A 23,766-nucleotide genomic window follows, 5' to 3' on the forward strand; every position below is an offset into this window, starting at 1 on the left:
CTCAGTCAGGAGAATGTGTGACTCTTGATATCGGGGTCATGAGTTCGAGCCCCACATTGGGTGTAGAGATTACTTAAATAAATAAAACTTAAATAACAACAACAACAACAAAAAAAAAAAACATGTTTAAAAGATAAAATAAAATGAAGTTTCCTGTCCCTCCACAATTGCTGAGCTGGGCTGTCAATACCATTTAATGAAGAATTGCTCTCTATACTCATTTGAGGTAGCTGTCTCACTGTATGTACTCATATCCCAAAATCTCTGCAGATTTCATCAGAATTTGCATAGAATCCAGTTCAAGTTTTATCTGTGGTCACTGTCCCACCCCAAACCCAAATATATGTCATCCATCTAATCAACAAGCCCAGCAGTGTCTAATCCAAAGCATCTCTTAAAGCCAGTGATCTCCATGTTTATTGCAACACCCAGAGCTCAAGCCACTAGCATCACTTGCTTAGACCAGTTCACAAACTCTGAACTCCTTTTCTGACAGCTGGAGGGATACTTTAAAAATATAAATCCTGCTTATAATCCTCTGCTGCTCATATAGCTATTATATAGCATTTAGACTAAAATGTAAAATGCTTATTTGGGGACCACGAGTCCTGTACGATCTGGTCCCTGAGCACCTTTCTCATCTCCTCTCATGTCACTGTCTGCCACTGTCTCCAGAACCGTCTCCTTTCAGTTCAAGAAAATCATAAATTGGTCCTCACATGGCGGGTGCTGTGTGTGCTGCCCCCATGCTGAAAATGCACTTCCTCCTGATTCAGGCTGCTGCCCATCTTTGGGGCTGATAGGAACTCCTGAGGGTGGGCTTCCCTGGGCTCTCTGTCCAGAGCGGTTCTCCCATCAGCTTTTCATTCCAACTGGCTCTACTTTCTCCCTCACTCTTATCAGGATCTGCAATTGCCTTACCTACTTGTTTTCTGGTTTGTCTTCTGTATCCTCTTTTACAAATTCCTTGAAAGGAAAGATCTTGTGTGTCTTCTTCATTCCCATAAACCCAGCACTTTGTATAGTGAAGGTTACACAGTAAGTGTCCGGCTGGATGCTGAGCAGGAGGATGAACAGACAGGAGTCCCCTGGTGCTCGTCCCCAGCACCTCCATCCCTAGATTAATGTCTTCTGCAGTGACTTAGTGTTTGTTACCCCCAAGTATTCATTTTCCCCTTTCCTGTTCCTTACCACTCTCTATGTTTGTGAGGTTGTGTGTGTGCCATCCCCAAGGCCAGGAGTGGCCTGATCTCTCTAGGCACAGACACTGGTTCAGTGATGACCAGGATAGGAAAGCTACTTCAGGTCTGAGACTAGAGAAGAATCCAGGAGCTTCTGGGGAAGACTCTGCCTTTTTCTTCCATATTGTTAAGATATGAATTAGACTTGATGTAGTCCCAATGAGAATCCCAGCAGGCTTTTTTTTTTTCATAGCAAAAGGAACAATAAAAGGAAGAAATTAACAAAGATAAATGAAAATATGCATGAATACATCGTTTTTCTTTTTCTAAAATAGTGATTTAAGTAATTTAAGTGTTTAGTTCATTTACCTCCTCTTTTTCATTTTGTTTTATAAACTCATTTAAAGCCGCGGCTTTGGGCACCTGGGTGGTTCAGTTGGTCAGGTGTCTGCCTTTGGCTCAGGTCATGATCTCAGGGACCCAGGATCAAGCACCACATCTGGTTCCCTGCTCAGAGGGGATCCTGCTTCTCCCTCTCTCCCTACTTCTCCCCCTGCTTATGCTCTCTATCTCTGTCAAGTAAATAAATAAAACATTAAAAAAATAAAGCTGCAGCTTTATAGGGACACTTGGTTGGCTCAGTGGTTGGGCATCTGCCTTTGGCTCCAGTCATGGTCCCGGGGTCCTAGGATTGAGTCCTGCATCAGGCTCCCCAAGGGAAACCTGCTTCTCCCTCTGCCTGTGTCTCTGCCTTTCTCTCTCTCATGAATAAATAAAATCTTAAAAAAAAAACAACCCTGCAGCTTTATAGATATTTGTCAAGCTAAATCTAAAATTCATATGGAAATGTAAAGGACCTGAAGAAGCTGTAGTCTGGGCTGCATCCTATTAGTGTGCATATGCTACTCATATGCTTTCCTTACTCTTTTAAAGATACCTTAATTCTATTCTTAATTCCTCCCTTAGTCCCAATATTGTTAGAAAAGAGTGACTGCTTAGCTTCTGTAAATTCCAAAGCGGTTTGAGTTTTAAACATTCAAATCTATACTGCTGATTTACAATTTTTTTTTTTGGTAATGGTTAAAAAACATCATCTTTGTGTTTTCTAATTTCAACCATTTGGGAAGCTAAAAGGAAATTTGAGACTTCTTTTTTGAAAAATGTTTTAAAGATTTTATTTATTTATTTGAGAGAGACAGAGAGAGCATGCACAAACCTAAGAAGAGGCAGAGGAAGAGGGAGAAGCAGGCTCCCCACTGAGCAGGGAGCACAAAGCCAGAGCTCCATCCCAGGACCCCAAGATCATGATCTGAGCTGAAGGCAGATGCTTAACCAAATGAGCCACCCAGGTACCCCTTGAAGATATTTTTTATAAAATTTCTTCAAATTCTTGAAATGTCCTGTCCCATAACTTTAAAAGTAACTATCACCTTAAGTTTCAATCATCTAATTGCTGCATTTTGCCCATCATATATTTATGAATCTAAGAATGAAAACCAAGTCTTTACCCTGTAGGTCCCTATGCCCTGCGCCATCAGATCTCTTCAGAGAGGGAAGAAATAGAGGTGCAACGGCTAGTTTTAATGGAGAAATGGCTTCACTCCCTAAACTGTCACACTCTGTCACACATCTGAGAATTTTCCCCCCATGTTCTGAAAAGGGAAATCTGAGGACATTCGCACAATTTTCATAAATCTGGGATACTTAACAGTCCTCTTCTCCACATCCAGTTGTTGCAGTTCATTTTGTATCAATGTGTATACTCTGAACTCCTAAATACAGGAAGTTAATTGAAAGTATACCATTGGCCTTCTTAGACAAAGATAATATACTGGCAACAATGTTGCTTTCTGTCTTTACAGGCACAGATAAAGAGATTGACATTACATCCATTCCTTTTCTCTGGAATCAAAAGTTTAAGCATTGTAGTCAGCAGTAGTGATACTAGATCTTTAAAGAATGAGGCATGCAAAAAATATATAAGTAACAAGCAATCTATAAGTAGTCATTCTTTGGTTTATTTCAAACATTCACTTTTTCTAGATAACATCTTAAAAATATAATTTTTTCTTTCAAATTAAATTGTCTTCTTTCTGTTGTTGCCATTCTTTGGTTCGTTTTGTATTACCAGTAACTTTTGTAAGATCACATTATAATAATAGTAACAAGGAATGCTGGGGTGACTCAGCTGGTTAAGTGGCTCAGGTCATGATCTCAGGATCCTGGGATCGAGCCCCACATCTGGCTCTCTGCTCTGTAGGGAGCTGCTTCTCCCTCTCCCTCTGTTCTCTTACTCTCTCAAATTAATAAACAAAATCTTAAAAAAATAATAATGACAATGTTAAAGAATTAATAGATTTAACAATCCTAAAAGACATAAATCTAACCTTATTAATCCTGGCATCCTCAAGACTAGGACAGAGCCTGGCACCTATTCAGTCCTTTATAAATTTGTGTTAAATGAGGGTAGCTGGCACTGAAAAAATGCTGTAATCCTAGGAAAAGCATTATGTTTTCCAAGATAAATCACATACCTGGAGTCAGTTGTTAAGATCCTTTGACTTATTTGGTACTCTGCTAAAGTCTTTCTCTCTATTCTGGAAGCTCATTTAATCCAACTATAGTTTTTTGGTAGCAACGGTTTATAATCCTACTAAAGAAGGAGGAAGGGCAGCCCGGATGGCTCAGCGGTTTAGCGCCACCTTCAGCCCAGGGCATGATCCTGGAGACCCGGGATCGAGTCCCATGTCAGGCTCCCTGCACGGAGCCTGCTTCTCCCTCTGCCTGTTTCTCCCTCTGCCTGTGTCTCTGCCTCTCTCTCTCTCATGAATAAATAAAAATAAAAACATTAAAAAAAAAGAAGGAGGAGGAGGAAGACCAGGACAAAGGAGGGGGAGAAGAGAAGGAAAAAAAGGAAAAAGTATATAAACAACATTTTTCTACCGTATCTCTCTTATTGCTTTTTGTTCATAGTGAGCCATCTAGGAAGTAGATTTGGGTCCAGAAGAGATGGTCTATACCAGGTGTTCAATTAGATATCCTATAGTCCATATTCAGGCCACAGATAATGCTTTCTTGGACCTAGACAACATTTTTCTGGATTTTAAGATATGTAAATTGTTTTCAACATTTTAAAATCCAGAAATTTGCACAAATATCTAAATTCTGATCTTTCTTTAAAAATGAGAAGAATTAACAAAAGTAGTCTCTTATTCTCACCAGGTGGCAGTGGGCTAGGGCTGAATCATGATTGTCTCTTTAGATGGGGGGGTCCAATGTGCCACAGACACCCCACCTCCAATTCTGTCTGCAATCTCTAATGTCAGCTGCACTTGTGATGGCTGGATTGCAGACAGCAGTCAAGCATGGTGGCTAAGGGCATGGACTCCGGACCAGATTGCCTGGGTTTGAATCTAGATTCCATCATTTTTGACCAGTGTTCACCTTAGGGAAGTTGCCTGATCTTTCCGTATCTTGGTTCCTTATTTGTAAAGTGGGATAATAGCTGTTACCCAACTTTGTGATGAGAATTAAATGATTCTATACACGAAATACTTAAAATAGTGCCCCCCACACACACATATACACTGCAATCCAGTGACATATCCAGTAAACACCAGGTATTATCACCATCTTGCCTGAGCTGTGTTTTCTTATGGTGGAGTTAAGAAAAAAATCAAATAGCACTTAACTTCTGTCTCTATTGAAAGTGGAAAATATACAATAGACTCAGAAAGCAAAGCATAGTTCTGCATGTGGAATATGCAAATAAAATGTATATGTGTCAAAAAAAATGGATGACCCATTATGAAATAATGCACAGTAAGAACTTTAACCAGAAATACAAAAAAATATGGAAAATGATCATTGAAATAAAAGATTGGTGGGCGCCTGGGTGGCTCAGTCAGTTGGGTGTCTGCCTTCAGCTCAGGTAATGATCCTGGGCTGGGGTCCTGAGATCAAGCCTCAAGTTGGACTCCCTGCTCACTGGGGAGCCTGCTTCTCCCTCTCCCTCTTCCCCCCTGCTTGTGCTCTCTATCTCAAATAAATAAAACATTTAAAACATAAAATAAAAATTGGGATTTCAACAAGAGTTCTTTAAAAATTCAAGCAATATAATTGATCTTGATATAAAATACAATAACATATTAAGAGACAAGAAAGTGGCAGTAACACTGCTTCCCTCATTCACTTTATCTGCCAGGGTCTTAATAGGCATCGAGTTTGGTTTCAGGACAAGTCTAAGAACACCCCCCACAAACAATACTTGTCTGGGTGAAGCAAACTGAACTAAAACCCCCAAACATTAGAAAAGCCAAGTGTAAATCTGTTTAATGTTTACAGTATTGTAAAGGAAAAAATGCTAGAAAACTGTGAATGTGAAAAATCACATTTGTAAACAAACAACTTAATAATACAATAAATATAAAATAGACTTCTGCAAAAGGTGGCCTAGGCTTACAGAACACTTTCTTCCACAAAACAAACAAAATGAACAAAAGCCATACTACACAAAGAATAAGCCAGCCATGCTAAAACAAAGGAGCAAATAACCTACTATTATAAACTGTGATAAGAATAATCTAGAAGAGGGGCACTGGGATAGCTCAGTCAGTTGAGCATCCAACTCTTGATTTTGGCTCAGGTCATGATCTCAGGGTCAGTGGGGAGTCAGCTTGAAGATGCTTTCTCTCCTTCTACCTCTCTTTGCCCTCAAACAAATAGATGAATCTTTTAAAAAGAAGACGAAAAGGGGACCCCTGGGTGGCTCAGTGGTTGAGCATCTGCCTTCACCTCAGGGTCTGATCCTGGGGTTCTAGGATTGAATCCCCACATTGGGTTCCCTGGGGGAGCCTGCTTTTCCCTCTGCCTGTGTCTGTGCTTTTCTCTGAGCAGGGACCCTGCCCTGGGGCTCGATTCCAGAACCTGAGATCATGACCTGAACCCAAATCAAGACCTGGACTCTTAAGGAACTGAACCATCCAGGCACACCTAAATGTTCTTATTTTTTGAAGGGAAAACAACATGCCAAACTAACAAGAAGATAGGTATAATGTAGATACAATGGACTGGAAACTAAATCTCAAAGTCTACATTCAGAAATTCAAAGGCGTGAGGCAGTGACTGTACTAATTCATTCACACAATTTCAATGTATGAAAAATGCTCTATGGCTGAGACCCTACACTAGGCATTGAGAATCCAAGCAGCGAATGAAATAGACAGATATGCACTCTGCCATGATACGTCCATTCCACCTGGTTGTCCTTATTCCCAATAGTCTATAAAAGCAGTTGTGTTTCTGAGGCATAAAAAACCATAAGTATAAGGGCACGTGGGTGGCACAGTCGGTTAAAGGCCAGACTTTTGGATTCGGCTCGCGTCATGATCTTGGGGTCCTGAGATCTAGCCCCACATGAGGTTCCATGCTGGGCATGAAGCCTGCTAGAGATTCTCTCTGCCCTCCACTCCCTCTCCTCCCTCCTGCCCATGTGCACATGCTCTCTTCTCTCTCTCAAATAATAATAATAATAATAATAATAATAATAATAATATAAAGAAATAATTAAAATTTTTAAAAACTTAAATATATTGTTTAAAGCCATAAAAATAGTCACTAACGGTAGGTTTTTTTCTGAAATACTGGTGAAGTATGGAGAGGGAGAGAAGAAGACAAAAGATATAGACCGCATCACACACAAAAAGAAGAAAACAAAAAAGGTGGCAAGAAGTAAAATCATAAAATAAAATGGCAGAATTGAGACCAAACATCAAGCATGACTATATTACTGTGTAAAACAGATCGCTATATTATATAGCTATACTATGTGGTATAACTGCAAAACGTTTGAAAATTTACGAACTAAATAGATGGATGAGAATAAGAGAAAATAGAAAAAAAGTTTTAAAGGGCATTTCCAGGTTGTATTCATTTCAGGGATACATTCTTATTAAACTGATACAGGTATTTAAGCTGTTCCATAGATAATAAAAAAAAGTTCTAGCTTATTTTTGCAAAGTTAGCATATTATTGTGATTGAAACCTGACAGACAACACAGACCAATTTCTTTTTTAAGTATTTATGAAAATTCCCAAATAATAGATTAGCATGAGGAGTCTAGCAATGTGCTATGGATATGGGTATAAAATATGACGAGAGTCAGTTTACTCCAGGATCACAGGGGTATTACATATTAGAGAATCTCTTAGTAAAATTCACCATAATGATAGATTAAATAGGAAAAACTAAACTAATATCTGTGGAAACCAGAGTTGTCAGAGATGAGGGGGTTGTGAAAAGGGACTGATGACAAAGGAGCACTTGTGAATTTTTCAGGGTGATGGAAACTTTCTTTATCTTGACTATGGTATTAGTTACACAATTGTATACATTTGTCACAACTTATCAAACTACACACTTCTAAAAAGAGTGAATCTTTAGGGGTACCTGGTTGGCTTAATGGTTGAGCATCTGCCTTTGGCTCAGGTCATGATCCCGGCCATCCTGGGATTGAGTGCCGTGTTGTGCTCCCAACAGGGAGCCTCCTTCTCCCTCTGCCTACCTCTCTACCTCTCTCTGTGTGCCTCTCATGAAAAAATAAATAAAACCTTTAAAAAAAAGTGAATCTTTATTGTATATAAAGCATACCTTAATAAATTTTACCTTAAAAATAACTCATTTGAATAAACATGCTATTCATGTATTTATTTATTTTTAAGATTTTATTTATTTATTTGAGAGAGACAGAGATAGCAAGAGAGCACAAGTAGGGGGAGAGCAGGGAGCCTGATGCAGGGCTCAAGTCCAGGACTGGGACCCTGGGACCATGACACCAGCTGAAAGCAGATGTCCAACTGACTGAGCCACCCAGTGCCCCATAAATGTGCTATTTATTTAATTTTTTAACATGTGACATTATGTTAGATAAATTAAGAGTAGATGGCAAATTCTTTAATTTGCATAAATCTACAAAATACAGACACAAACTATGTATTTACAAAAACATATTCAAATATATTCTAAATTCCTACATTTGTCATATATATTCAAAATTTAGCATCAGACTAGATGATTTAATAAGAGAAACATTCCACTAAAGTTAGATAAAAGAGCTTAGTGACACTAATATTTAACATTTGTTGTAAAAGATAGTTCAGTATTCAAGAAGTATTCAAGAATTAAACTATTAGAAAAGAGGAGGGATTATGACTATGTCTAGGTGGATGATGGGAAAAAACAAAAGATAATCAAATGTAAAGCTACTCAGTCATAAGGGAATTCAGAAAGTAGTTAATAACAAGATGATTCTTTTAAATTAATAGCTTCACTATAGCAAATAAAATCCAATTAGAAAATGTAGGGGTACCTGGGTGGCTCAGTTGGTTAAGCATCTGCCTTCAGCTCAGGTCCTGATCCCAGGGACCAGGGAGCTCCCTGTCAGGCTCTCTGTGCATCAGGGAGACTGCTTCTCCCTCTCCCTCTGCTTCTCCTGCCCTCTCCGCACTCATACTCTCTCTCTCTCTCTCTTCGCTTTCTCTCAAATAAGTAAATATATACAATCTTTAAAAAAAATGAAAATGTAATAAAAGATCTCCTTTATAGTAGGAGTAACAATATACTCAACAAAAATACATACAGATTAATTTATCAAGAAAGATATAAGCCGGGGGATCCCTGGGTGGCTCAGCGGTTTAGCGCCTGCCTTCGGCCCAGGGCGTGATCCTGGAGCCCTGAGATCGAGTCCCACGTCGGGCTCCCTGCATGGAGCCTGCTTCTCCCTCTGCCTGTGTCTCTGCCTCTCTCTCTATATATCTCTCATGAATAAATAAATAAATCTTAAAAAAAAGAAAGATATAAGCCCGCATGCACAAAATGTACAGGTTATATTGAGAGAACACTTGAGTAAATGTTAGATACATTAATTTTGGAAAGAAAGTCTATTTAGTAAAGACATCTTTTTTTTATAAATAAATTTTTAGATTCAATGTAATCCAGTGTAACTAAGTGTAATGCAATCCTGATCAAAACTCCAATTCTAAGTTTCATCTAAAAGAATGGCTTTCTTGGCTAATAAGAGAATAGCCAATAAATTGCTTTAAAAAGAAAGTAGTGTAGAGGCACCTGGGTGGCTCAGTGGGTTAAGCTGACTCTTGATTTCTGCTCAGGTCATGATCTCAGGGTCCTGAGAGTGAGCACCTCCTTGGGTTCCACACCCCTCCTGGGGCTGAATGCAGGCTCAGCACAGTCTGCTTGAGATTCTTTCTCTCCCTCTCCCATTGCCCCTTCCCCTATTCTCTTTCTCTCTCTCTCTCTCTCTCTCTCTCTCTCTCTCTCAAATAAGTAAATATAATCTTAAAAAAAAGCGGTGTATATTTTGGTGCGAAATTGGGGGAAAATTATAAAGCTAAGAAAAATAATATGTCACTAAAACAAAAAGCCAAATGTTCAATGCTGTTCATAGAATCCAAAAGTATACCCAAGTTTCTTTTTTTTCTTTTTTTTTAATTGAAGTTTGATTTGCCAACATATAACACCCAGTGCTCATCCCATCAAGTGCCCTCCTCAGTGCCTGTCATCCAATTACCCTGTCCCCCCACCCACCTCCCCTTACACTACCCTTTATTCATTTCCCAGAGTTAGAGGTCTCTCCTGTTTTGTTTCCCTATCAAATTTTTCCCACTCATTTTCCCTCCTTTCCCTTATAATCCCTTTTACTATTTCTTATATTCCTCGTATGAGTGAAACCATATGATTGTCCTCCGACTGACTTACTTCACTCAGCCTGATACCCTCCAGTTCCATCCATGTATACCCAAGTTTAGATGGAAATGTAGTATGTATTTTTCGAAGCACTTTAGATTAGGGCTAATCAGTAAATGGTTTTTAAACAACTCATTAGCTACTTGTTAGAATGTAAAGATGAATTTCCACCATTCTATTCTTTAAAATTAATTTCAAATGTATAAAAAATGATATGAAAACATTGGACAAAATCTTAAAAAATATGGTCTGGTTTTTCTACAGTTTCACATAAAGTCTAACATGTATTAAGAAAGATATTCAAATTTTCTGTGCAAAATATGTCATCATATTCTGAGAGAGAGAAAGAGAAAGTAAAAAGATAAATGCTAAAATAAGGTATGTAACACTCTACAAAGTATGATACAACACTCTACAAAGTATGATATATGTGATATCTAAAGAGCTCTACTAAACTTAAACATGATGCACAAATTCATTAGTCATTTTAGAAATGTAAAGTAATCTTCTCCTTACCAGAATGACAAAGACTAGAAGAGTAAGTAATAGCTGGTGTTGGTGAGAATGAGGAGAAATAGATGTTCTTTTTTTTTAATTTTTATTTATTTATGATAGTCACACAGAATGAAAGAGAGAGGCAGAGACACAGGCAGAGGGAGAAGCAGGCTCCATGCACCGGGAACCCGACGTGGGATTCGATCCCGGGTCTCCAGGATCGTGCCCTGGGCCAAAGGCAGGCGCTAAACCGCTGCGCCACCCAGGGATCCCGAAATAGATGTTCTTTTTTTTTTTTTTTTTAATTTTTTTTTAAATTTTTATTCATTTATGATAGTCACAGAGAGAGAGAGAGAGAGGCGCAGAGACATAGGCAGAGGGAGAAGCAGGCTCCATGCACCGGGAGCCCGATGTGGGATTCGATCCTGGATCTCCAGGATCGCGCCCTGGGCCAAAGGCAGGCGCCAAACCGCTGCGCCACCCAGGGATCCCCGAAATAGATGTTCTTAAACATTTTTATTGGGAATGTAAGTTGGTAATGTATACTAAAATTTTATACAAATATATTTGGTCTTAATAACACCATTTCAAGGGATTCATTCCGATGAAATAGTGTAGAACACTACATACATTACACAATGAAATAGTGTAGCGTATGTAAAGATTTCCATGCAAGGTTGTTTATTGTGGCTTTGCTTATAACAGGAAAAGTTGAACAATGTTTGTATATTTGCATATTACATTTGTATTATATTTGTGTAATATTATGTCCACCCATATCTGGAAAGATAAAAGATACACAATTGTTAAAGTTAGGATATTGATTCAAATTAACTTACACATTAACCTAATTATTATCTCAGAAGGTAGGGCAGGTCCAACCATCAGCAACTCAGAGAAGTCTTCAAGGATCCAGAGTCTTTGCTTCTCTTATCTGTTGCTTGAGCACTGGGTCCCTTAAAGAGATACCGCTCATTATCCTATGATGGTGGCCGAGGCCATCAGGCTACTTGCTTCCTTTTCCTACATAAGTAGGACTGTGAAAGGAAAAAATAAACCTTTGGCCTAACCACGGACTCCAAGTTATCCCCCTCAGTCTGGACCAGTAGCAATTTCCATTGAAACAATGCATACTCATTGGCTTACACTACAGAAGGCTCTCCCCCATGTTGGGTTTAGGATCACCTTTCCTAGAGTGGAATAGATGTCTGAATAAAATAGGATTTTTTTTTTTTTTTGGAAAAACAAGTCAAATAAGATGGACACGAGGTAAGATACCCATTGGTAACCCTATATGTAGCCACAAAGAGAAAAGAGGGGTTATTACCTAGAGCTTTGGTTACAAGTGCTCAGGGTTGTTTTTTTTTTTTTTTCTCACTATTCCTTTTTTTTCCTAAACAAACATCATATATCCTAAAGAGGGAAAAAAGTTTTTCATTGATTATAAAAAACAAAGTATCAGTGGAAAACCTTGAGAATTTACTGAGACTTGAGAATTTACTAGTATCAGTGCCTCCACATTTATGCTAGAAATTTTCAACTGAGGCAATTGCTAGAGAGTCATAAATATATAAGCTGAAGGGAAATCGAGGGGTTTCCTCTGGCATTCTTAGTACTTCCCAATCCCTGCCTGCTTTGTCAACAACCTTATGTACGGATGTTCAATGATCTGTAGAAAAAGTGTAAGCATTCATAAACATTTAGGGCTTGGATACCAGAACACAAAACACTAAATGTCTGCTAAAGTATCATTAGCATTGATCTTCCTGCCTCTTCTTTATCTTTTCCTTCTTTCTTTAATATGATATTCTTTCCCTTAATACTCCCTAGCACTGTTACAATTCAGTCCTATAAGTAAAAGTTGCCATGCTTAAATAGTACAAGATTTTATTTTATTTTTTTAACATTGTATTTATTCATGAGAGACACAGAGAGAGAGGCGGAGGCACAGGCAGAGGGAGAAGCAGGCTCCATGCAGGTAGCCCAATGTTGGACTTGATCCCAAGACTCCAGGATCACATGCTGAGCCAAAGGCAGGCACTCAACCACTGAGCCACCCAGGCTTCCCAGTACAAGACTTTAAAATGTTACAAACCTTGTTTAAAAATATATGGTCCAGGGGATCCCTGGGTGGCTCAGCGGTTTGGCACCTGCCTTTGGCCCAGGGGGCGATCCTGGAGTCCCTGGATCTTGTCCCGCGTCAGGCTCCCGACATGGAGCCTGTCTCTCCCTCTGCCTGTGCCTCTGCCTCTCTCTCTCTCTCTCTCTCTGTGTGTGTGTGTGTGTGTGTGTCTATCATGAATAAATAAGTAAAATCTAATAAAAATATAAAAATATATGGTCTGGTGGGTGGAGGGGATGAGGTAATTGGGTGATGGGCATTAAGGAGGGTATTTGATGTAATGAACCCTGGATGTTATATGCAACTGATGAATCACTAAATTCTACTCTTAAAACTAATAATATGCTGCCAACTAAATTGAATTTAAGCAAAAATTTTAAAAATACTTAAATAAAAATAAAAATATATGATCTGACCTCTATCATGCAGCAATCCCAGAGGCCTGATAGAAATGCACTACAGATATTCACCAAAGGACATGTCCAAGAGTGTTCATACTAATACTCTCTGTAATAAGCCACACTGGAAACAACCCAAATGTCTCCAGCAGAATGAACAAATTATATATGCACACCATAGAATATTACACAGCAAGAAGAACGTACAAATGTAATCATATGCATCACATTGAGCAAATATCCCAAACAAGTTGAATGAAAGAAGCACTATTAGATTCCATTAATATAGCAAGGGGTGGCGGGGAGTCTCACAGGTGGAGAAAAAAAAAAGATTCCACTAATACAGAATTCAAAAAACGAGGAATCTAAATGATGGTGATAGAAGTCAAAATGGTGGCCACCTTTTAGCAGGCACTGATCAGAAGAGGGCATGGGGCCTTTCGGAGTTCAAGCAAAACTGGATTTCTTAACATGGTTGCTGGTTATACAAGGGCATTTGATTTGGAGAAATTTATTGAGCTATATATTTGGGATATGTGTACTTTTCAGTATGTACTACACTTGAATTTTGGAAGTTTATTTTTAAACTATGGCCTGAAAAATGCAGATTATCATTTCCTTATAAGTTTTTTTAATGGATGACATGAATGCTCTTGGCTGTATAATGTTGTTTTGCCACATGATCCTCTTCTATCCCTAAACATTTATAAAACTGAGGTCCAACTGAAATAGAGACCTCACTCTACCACTTAATTAAGCTCTGGAGTCCTTTCTTTCCCCTCACCTCTATTCCCCTTCTGAGTTTCAGTTGACTCAATGGAGACAATTTTCTCAGCTTAGTGTGCTGGTTAAGACCCCAGTGGGTTTACATCCTATCTCTGCAATTTAGTAGTGGTTTGATTTAAAGTAACTTACCCTTCAATGTTTCTCTTTTCTTATTTGTAAAATGTTAATAAAAAATAGTTCTGACCTCATATAGTTGTGAGGATTGAATGAACTAAAAGGTGTAAAGCATTGAGCAGTGAGCTCATTAGATGATGCTGGTTGGCATACATTCTAGGACACACCTTTTAATTTCTGGAAATCCAGAAGCATTCTATAACCAATGATGTCTTACAATCACTATTGGTCAGCTGAGAGCCTGACCTGGGCTTCCAGCTTTTATTATTCTTTTATGTATATAGGAATGAAATATGAAAATAACACTTGGTCTAAAAAAGCAGTTTTTTAAATAAGCACAAAATTAAAATTTTAGGAGCTGGCCTTGTCTCTCTTAGTGACAAGATAATGATATATGTTAATGGTAGCATCTTAGAATTCATGATGTCCTTATGAAATACTTCATGAAGAAGCATTTTGGCATTATTCTATTTTTAAAATATTTCCATGCTTTATTTGACTTCTGTGTTTTAAAATCAATCATTTTTTAAAAAGTAAAAAAGAAATAAAATAAAATCAATCATTTTAAACTAGGTATTTTCCAGTGATCTTTAAAGCTTCCCTAGGAACTGGGCAATTGAAAGACTTCCCAGGGATGCAGAGCACTGTGACCAGATGCTCAGCTATCACTTGCTTCTTTCTGCTCTTAAAATGCCTTTTCTCCCTTCTCCACTGCCAATCCCAGAGTACCAGCCAGCACAGGACCCCAGCAAAGGGTTTTCCCTCACAGTCTTTTCCCCTTTCCCTTCTGAGATCAAATGTTACTTCTTCAGAAAGACCTCCATCAACCCCGGAGCCCATCAGCCCAGTGGTTCTCCAACTTTGCTTCATATTGAAATCATTTAGACCCTTTCCAGTATTACTGATGCCTGCATCTCACTCTCAGATATCCTGATTTAATTGTTCCTGTGATATTACGGGGGCATTGGGATTTTTAAGAGCTCCCCAGGTGATTCTGCCAAGATTGGCAACCACTGCATTAGCCTGTTTGATGATTTTCTGATATTTTCTTAATTGCTTTATGTTTGTATCTCCCACCAGCTTCTAAAGACATGGATGCTTATCTTTGTCAAAACTGTCCATACAGTCTCGCACCAGAGCACCCTCCTAGAAGCTGAGCCTCACAGTGCATCTTCTAAGAAGCATAGAGAGCTTTGGCTTACTCAAGAGTTGCCATTAAGCCTGAGGGGATTGATTGATTGATTGATTTTTTTAAAAAAGATTTTTATTTATTTATTTATTTGACCGGGACAGTGAGAGAGTACAAGCAGGGGGAGTGACAGAGGGAGAGGGAGAAGCAGGCTGCTCGTGGAGCAGGGAGCCCAACACGGGGGGGGGGGGGGGGCGATCCCAGGACTCTGAGATCGTGCCCTGAGCCGAAGGCCGACGCCCGCCTGAGCCACCTGAGGGGACTTAGGGAGTAATTCAAATTGGGTCATTTCTTGGGCCTTTCGCCACACGCGATTTCTGGCCTGCGTCTACCCAACTTCATCCCCGCCCCCCGCAGCCCAGCCAGGCGGGATGTTAATGCGGCCGACGGTCCCCTCCAGGTCCTCCTCTTTGATCAGCTTTGGGACTGTCTAGCAGATCGCTCCCCCGCCCAGGAGCCCCGGGAGCACAGGGCAGGGTCCGGGAGCTTGTTTACCTGCTTCTGGGGTCTGAGAGTACGAACAATGAGGGGTCTCAAAGGCAAGAAGGCTCCCACTGCGAGGCCCTGGCGGGGCTCCGCGCTCGCCGTGCAAGGGGGCGCTGCGCCTGCCGCGGTGCACAGCGCTCCTCCCGCCGCGCGCGCTTCCGGGGCCTCCGAGCAGCAGGCGCTCGGCCTCGCAGGGGCTCGCGGCTCGGCTCGGCGTCGGCGCGCGCAGCTGCAAGGAAAGCCCCCAAACACCAATTTAATTTACTTAAGCTTTTCGGGTCATTTGTGCCCTGGGGTGTGTTGAGCTTGCAAAAACTCCGACTTCCCCAGGAACTAACTTGAAGGCGTATTTTCAAAGGAAAACAATCAAGTTGTTGAAGAGAGCTTATAAAAGCGTGCAGATGGGTGGGGGACAGATGAAGAGGAACTCAGGTGCATACACACACTTGCTGGTGCAAAACGTATAAGCCCCGAGAATGCAAGAAATTAATCGTGCTTGCCATCAGGCCAAGGTGTGTGCCAGACGATGCAACCTGGTGGCCTTTGAGTTTTTTTAAAAGCCTTATGCAAGTATGGATGGATAGATATAGAGATAGACGATCGATAGATTTTATATAGTGCTATATATTGTATGGTATTGTATATAATGCATTCCATTGTGGAAGGTATTATATTTTATTATAAAACCATACAATATGTTATGTAATACATAATACATTTATCTCTGGTTGGTAAAGTCAAGAAAGTTCAAATTGGTCTCTGCCTTCTAGGCTTACCCATTATACAGACAGAAAGGCTCGCGGAGTGAAAGGGCAAAGACGGAGACCAGAAATATGTGGGACACTCCCATATCTAATCACTCAAGGCGCCCGGGTGATTGCGGGGAAAGCGACAGGGGAAACTGAGGCGCTCGGCTACTCGAGTGCATTAGGAGTTCTGCGCTTGCAGCCGGGCAGAAGCCGAGAACCCACGCCTGGGGCGCAGAAGCCTCGGTTTCAGCCCCGCCTGGAATTGACTTTTTTTTTTTTTTTTGCTCGGGCCACACACACCGGGGCGTGGGTGGGCTCTATCTTGCGTCAGGAAGGGGCACTCGCTGCGCGCTCCCAGCTCCGAGAGACTCCGTCTGCTTCTCTGAGGGCGGGACTCGGTCCCTGGGCTGCGTGTTGCCAGGTTAGGGCGGCCGCAGAGGCCGGGCGCGCCTGGAAGAGACCGACCTGGGAGGCCGCCTCGCTTCCCCGCCCATCCGCAAATGAAAGGCTTGAGCGTCCGCCAGATAGACAGGAAGGGCCCCCAACCGCCCGCAATCCCAGCCCTGGAGCGCGTGGCCTGGGCGCTGCGCTGCGCGCCGGGTAACTGGGAAGGGGAAAGGGAAAGGAAACGCGACAGGCAGGGGGTCCAGAACTGGCCGTGCTCGCCACCGCTCTCTCTGTGGCTCGCCCCTTTGCCAAAGCTCGAGCCCAGAAACCTCGGTTTTCTATTAAAGGTCTCAGTGCTCTGGGCAAAGAGCACTGCCCTCCCAGCAATCAGGTCCGCCGGAGCAGGAACTCCCAAATTATATGCCCTCAGGCAATTTACTTGATCTCTTTCTCTCTCTCTTTCAAACTCGGTTTTCCTTCTTATCTTTAAAATGGGGATGATAAAGGCACCTACCTCTGTGAAGAGGTAGCGAGGGTTTACATGGAATATTGTACACCAAGGACTTGGCCCAGCCCTAGCTTGTAGAGAGAAGTCCACCCCTGCTATGGTTATCCCAAGCAAGAATGGCCAGCCTGAACCCAGGATTGGTATTTAAAGTAGAGTTATGGGGCCCAGCTTCCATAAAAGAGACTCATTCTAAAGGTCCAGCCAGTGCCATCCACTCTCTTCCTCCCTCACAGGGGATTCCCATTCCAACACTTACCTGGAAGCCTTACCCCTCAAAGAAAACAATGCCCCACACCCCTCCCCATTCACGCACCCTTAACCCCTCCAACTGAGAGCCCCGCAGCTCAGACCGCCAGACCGCCAGGATTCGAAAACCCGGGCTACCATTTTTAGCGGCGTGCCTGTGGGCAAGGGCCTTCATTTCTCCAAGTACACTTTACCCTTCTGTAAAATGGGTTGTTAAAAACATTTTAAGGTGCCGATTTTAAAAGATCGCACTGATAAAGCAGGGAGTCTGGCCTATGGTCAGCTGCTGCTGCTTTTATTTTCCTCCTTTGGCTCTGGATTGGAGGATCAACTCTATTTGAGACAAGTCGGCCCCAAGTAGATGAAGTGATGACTCCAGCTGCTCTTTGCTCCCCCTGGAAATTCCTTTCCTGTGGACTCCTTGCAATCTTTGGGAGGAGGGGGTTCCACGGACCTTCCCGGACCCTGCTAAGTGGTTAAGCGGTCCAGGCTGACCAGGACTTGGGGCCCTCCTCGACAGCAGCCCTCTACGGTTGATCTTGCTTTGCTCACGTCCTCTCAATTTGCAGATGCTTCCACTGAGGCCCGCAGGACCTCCCAGCGAGCGGATCCAGATGGTGTGCTTTTAAGGACCCCCTCCTCCCCATTTAGGGTGCCTTCTCTTGGAGCGAGAGCCCTGCGGGAGGCATCCGACCATTCATTCACTCAACTCCTTCGCGGTCGGGCGTTTAACCTAGTAGGTGGACAACAAAACCTGAGCTAAATACCCTATTTTTTTTTTTTCTTTGACAAATAATCCGCCAGAACGGCAAAATCCCGGCAGGAGGCGGGAGGGCCAGGAGGCCTGGGAAAAACAGAATGCTAATGGGAGCCTGGAGGGGGCGGAAGGCGCACCCGGGCTAGGGCGCCCCAGCCGCCTCGCTTTGAAGTGCACCTTTCCAGCCGCGCTCAAGGGGAGGGCCCGGGATTCCACCCCTCCCCCACCCCTTCCATCCCGGGAGGTTCTGGGGAAATTGAAAGAAGCTCTATCAGCAACTGGGGACTCTCCCCTCAGGTTCTAACTGACTCAATCCTGCTTCCTACTTCTAGTTCGTGTTGCTTTTGACCTGTTGGTTCCTAGCCTTCCCCCAGTAGCATGGGAATCCCTGGAAGAGAAAAGACTGTGACTTAGGCATCCTCATTTCTCCCCAGTATCTAGTAAGAAGAGGGCAAGAAGAGAGCTCAACAGAAGCATGATGGGAGTAATAGGAAAGACTTTTGCTCTTCTAATTGCTTTACATTCTGTATGCTGTTGTTACAAGTTGGACCTTGGAGGCAGGTTAGGCAGCTTACCCAGACTCACAAAGCTAGTAAAAGGTAAAGCCACAAGTACATACAATTCTGCATAGAACATTCTGCTTTTCTCTTAGTTTATGGAATGATCTCATTGGTGCCCTTCTTTCTCCCTCCCCCTCTCTTCCTCGGTTATCTTACCGGCTTAAAGCTTTCTGCTGAGTAACTCCCCAACCAAGATTTCCCCTCTCCCCATTTCTCACTGGGGGCCTGAATGGGAGATTCCAGCTGCCTGGTCATTTTGAAGCTTTGGTCAACAGGATCGGATCCTGCCCACCTGTTGTGTAAGACATCCTGCCGCACCTGTACCATAGAGGTGCCTTCTGTTGAAACATCCATCGCCATAGGCTCTGTTAGTGACATGCGAGTGATTTATGTTCAGGATGATATTTCTCCTTGGCTACAGGTTGCTCGCTGCCATCAACAGCTGTACTGCAATTCCAGCACTAACTTTTCTATTTTCCTGTGGAAGTGTGTCAACATTGAAATACACAGGAAAAGCCATGCAATAATGTAATAACTTTTGGTTAGAAAAGGTCTAGAAAAGATTTTTTAAGTCCTAAGAAGTCTTAAAAAGATAAAGATGTCAGGTCCATTAACTTAGGAAGATCTGTGTTATCTTTTTTCTTTTAATGGGAGAAAATAGCATTTTCACTTTGGTCTTTATGGTTATAAAGCCTGAGACCTGACAGTCCTTGGGCTAGTTTATCTGTTCTGGTTTAGTAACCCTTTCCTTTCAGTTAACAGATGAACCGCTACTAAGTGTCAGGACTTTCAGGGTTCAAAAGTAAGCAAAACAGGTGGAACCCTGTATAATCCTTTCGTATTTTAATGTAGCAATAATTAGCCAAACAGCCCCATAATTTATTTCTGAGCATATTTTACTTCATTTACTTTGCTCCTACATGGTTTTCTTGTATTTATGTAAATCTATGTACTTCCATAAATGTGATGATAAGTAATGATAAGGCAGCACTGAAATCCAGGAATTCATTTGCAGTTTAAAAAATACTTTCTTAATACTTTCAATAAAAAAAGATTCTTGATTCAATATTTAAGAAAACATCAGTTATTTTTCATAATGAGCAACTTTGGGTATATTTCTTAACTTTCTTTTCACGATTCCCCCACCTCCTCAGATTTTGCCAGTGAACTATATTTGCTCTTAGCAATCTAAGGACATAGATTGATAACTCAGAAAATACTTTAAATTTTCCATGTTTGTTTGAAAAAAATAAAGTGAGTTTAAGGTTTAAGGTAATCCTTTGCCTCACACATTTGTGGAACTGGCGAGTTTTTTTTTTTTTTTAAAGCAAGTGATCAGTCTATTTCACCGTTATGGTGAAATATAAATTCTTATAAAAGTGAAACTGGGTTGGTGGGAGTATTTTGCTGTTGTCAGCAGAATCAAAACTACTTGTCCTTACCAAAGTGTTTTATCTTACAGGACATTTTCTTTAAAAGAAAAAAAAAAAGTGAAACACGAACAACTTCACCGTGATGAAAGCTCCCTCCCCCTTTGCAAAGCGCAGTGGAGGTGGCAGGTCTGGCCAGCAGAGAACAAAGGGCCAAAGAGTTAACCTGAGATGGTGAAATAAAATGTAACATCAACAAAGAAAAGGCCATAGATAAATAGTTAAAGGACCAACTCACCACAAAACACCCATTGACGTTTTCCCAGAGTCCAGGCGAAGCGCTGGTGACCGGGTAATGTTGGAATGTTTTCCTAGGGTTAAAAGGAGAACCGGCAGCAAGTCTGCTCAGAATTTACAAAGTGTTTGAATAACACGGACGGTGTTTTGATAACACATTTTTAGTGGGGGTGAAAATAATAGAATTTATTGGGACATTTATATGGGCCCCCTTGGTTGTGTGTGGAGGGGGGGCAGGGCAGGAGGAAAACCATATATCACTGCACTCATCTATAACTCACCCCTGTAACTTATGTACTGTAACATATATATGCATATGTATTTGATGTGTAATACTCCTGTTCTAGCAAAATGCTTCTCAGTGTTGCTCTTAAAAGAATGTACCGATAGTGGTTACCTTTAAGTGGGGAGAGATGGGTAAAGAGGTCACCTGGCCCCGGGTTGGCAATAACTTTGTGTTCTCAGGATGAGATGGTGGCATGAAGCTTAAACCAGTAGAGCATAAAGATCTTCCATAGGCTCACACACAGGCTTGGCCTGGGCTTTCCGGTAGCCTTCAAAGGGTGCTGCTTGCTCCAGCTCAGGCTGAAAGGTGCAAGATTTGAGTTAATCCAGCCGGCATTTGGGTCTGGGGTTCCAAGGGGTCTCCACGTTTCCTCCCCAATGTTGATGTTTTTGTTCAATGTATTCCAATACACTGTCAGTTGAGCCACATAAAACCAGGCACCTTTCAATAAATGTCTCATTTGGATTTCATGAAGCTTGGGGTGTAATTGAAATCAAACAGCAAACAGGCTGGAAGGCGCTGTTATTTGCCCACCCAATCTTAGGAGGGTGCTGCCTGACATGCTCACTGAAGCCACTGCTTTAGCTTTCTTTTCTGTTCCCATTTCTGGAAAAGAGTGCATGGATTTTAAAGTTTGGCTGGGATACATGAAAATATTTTTTATGTCTCTTTCTCTGATTATAAGTAAAATTGAGCCAGCAAAAGAAAATCCATTCCAAGTAGGAAATCACAGATTTGCTCATCTATAACTCTTCAGGCATTTAGATTAGTATATTCCATATGTGACGATAATGATAATGCAATTAGTCAATACAGGAAAAACCATACAATACAATGAGATTTCTTTATGTTGTCAGGGGGGAAAATCATCTTTAGTTGAAACAGTGCTTTTTTATGATGTCAAAAAGTAATTTGTAACTTACAAATGCAATATAAATCATGGATATGTTTTCCATGTTCCCCAAATCCCAGGTTTCAGAGCAGTTTTGTGCAGCTTGGATTTTGATTCTCTTTGAATTCCTCTTTATTTCTCCATCTGTCAAATGTGTTAAAGTTTGGGTAAAATAATAGATATATCGGGGAGATGAGGAGATATAAACTGCAGTTTCCCGCGCCAAGAGTACACGTTAATCTTGATCACACATACAGTGTATATATTTAATAATTAGGTAGCACTCAGAATGAACCCACGCGCTTTCAGAGCTTGCTCTGGGGCTGGAATAAAATCAACCCTTTCTGATGTGGCGCGGGGGACAGCTGGCCCGCGTTATTTGCGCCAGAGTGGGTCGGAACGATGCCTGTTGCCTGCGATGGCACTTTGCCACGCGCAGCGCTTCCCTGGCCGCCTCGAAAGCGGTCTGAAGGGACACGGAAGCCCGCTTTCTCTCTGTGATAAAGCGCAAAACTGGTATCTACTACCCTCAGCCACCCTGTCTCCAAATACTGTGAGATTCGATCTCACCCCTACTTTTCCCTCACACGTCCCGCGTGCGGTTCAGGTCCAGCCTAACGTGGAGAAGCCCGTGTACGAGTCGTGTAACCAGGTTCCCCAAACCCGGACTACGTCTCCGAGCTGCCCGAACCGCGCAGCCCCTTCCTCTCCGGTTCTCGCGACCCCCCACGGACTCCCCATCACTTTGGCAATGACGAAGTCTTCAAACGCACAAAGTACTTGAAAAATTCAATTCTCCCAGACTTCCATGGGTCGAAGTAAAACAAAAGGCGCAAGGTGGGAGTGGAAGGCTGGGTGAGCAGAGCGGAGAGCCACGTCAAACCCGAACTCTACTGGCAGGACGAAATGCTAGGAGCGCTGGGCCACTTTCCAGGGACGCGCTCCCGGGCCGCTCTGCCCAGGACCTGCGGGGCCGCAGCCCGGCCCACTCGCTTCCTGTGCTCGCTCTCCACTGACTGTGGCCTGACCCCGACAACCTCACACCCCCGGTTTTCACCCCCCCCCCCCGAAAAACTGGTAAATTCCCTGGAGCGTCCGAGTGTGTTACGGACCGTCTCGGTTTCTACCCCAGACGTGCCGATGTCGGCTGGCGCTGCTGCGGTCTGAGCCCAGGTCGGAAGGCTTCGAGCCGTTCTGCACTGGCGTGTGCCCGCTCAGCAAATCCTGCGGCCGCCTCATCTGTTGTGGGCTACGAGTTTCCCGTGTGATCGCGTTCGGTTGGGGAAGCAGAGTCCCAACATCTCAGCCGGAAAATGCGCTCCCGGAGCGCTTACAAGCCGCGTCTGTAATTGCTTATTAACAGCGAATATTCATGCTTCTCCTTACCCGCAATGAGACGTGCCTGCCCCCTTTTCGGTAATAAAACAATAAAATAAGACGGCACCACTCTTGACTCTACTGTCTGCGGAAGCGCAAGGGAGAAACAGGCAGCTGGGGCAAAAGGGCTTGATTCAATATCAAACTGATTATTTCACTAATTATTCTACCTTCTGTGTTGCGCCGCAGAGGAGAGGCGCAGGGAATCTCAACCGCACTGCTGCTGGGGAACCTTTGTCTCTTGGTGCCAGGCCCAGCTGAAGATGGTGTGTGGAGGGAATCCGAGGTTCAGGGAAACTGAGCTGCGGTGGATTTTAAATTGTGGGGAGCAAATGCGATTGCCTCCTGAAAGCAGGCGTGTGGGCGTGAGGATGAGGGTGTCTCCAGTATCCCACCCCACCCGGGCTTCTGATTCATAAGCTGGGTCCTCAAGGATGACGTTGTGCTCTCACCGACCCCGGAACCCCAAAAGCCGAGGGCGAGGTTCTTCTTCACGAACCCTTCCCGATAAGTAAAAAGAGTGGGACCGAACAAAATGGGTTTCTTGTGTGCTGAAGGCCTGGGAGCCTTCCACCATCGGGAGGAAAGTGTACCTGAAGTACAACTCCTGATGTGGAGAGAAACCTCGCGTGCCCAGATCCCCACCCTCTGGGACCGGTGCCTCCTGCAAGCTTTCGGCTTGCAGAGCCTTTCTCGTGCCAGCCTCTAAAACCTGCTCCCGCCCCGGCATCCTCCTCTCCGAGTGCTGAGATGACTTCTGTGCCAGCAGCGGACCCCGCTAAGGAGACCCCAAACCCTGTTCCCC

General features: G+C 42.6%; 1 pseudogene; it reads right to left on the minus strand.

Moving 5' to 3' along the window:
- Nucleotides 1–19,093, minus strand: part of LOC129507321 (malate dehydrogenase, mitochondrial-like) — a 41,743-nt pseudogene extending 22,650 nt beyond the window's left edge.
- Between the last annotated feature and the right edge of the window lie 4,673 nt (nt 19,094–23,766).

Source organism: Nyctereutes procyonoides, unplaced genomic scaffold (genome assembly GCF_905146905.1).
Source record: "Nyctereutes procyonoides isolate TBG_1078 unplaced genomic scaffold, NYPRO_anot_genome, whole genome shotgun sequence".
In the NCBI taxonomy this organism is placed as follows: Eukaryota; Metazoa; Chordata; class Mammalia; order Carnivora; family Canidae; genus Nyctereutes; species Nyctereutes procyonoides.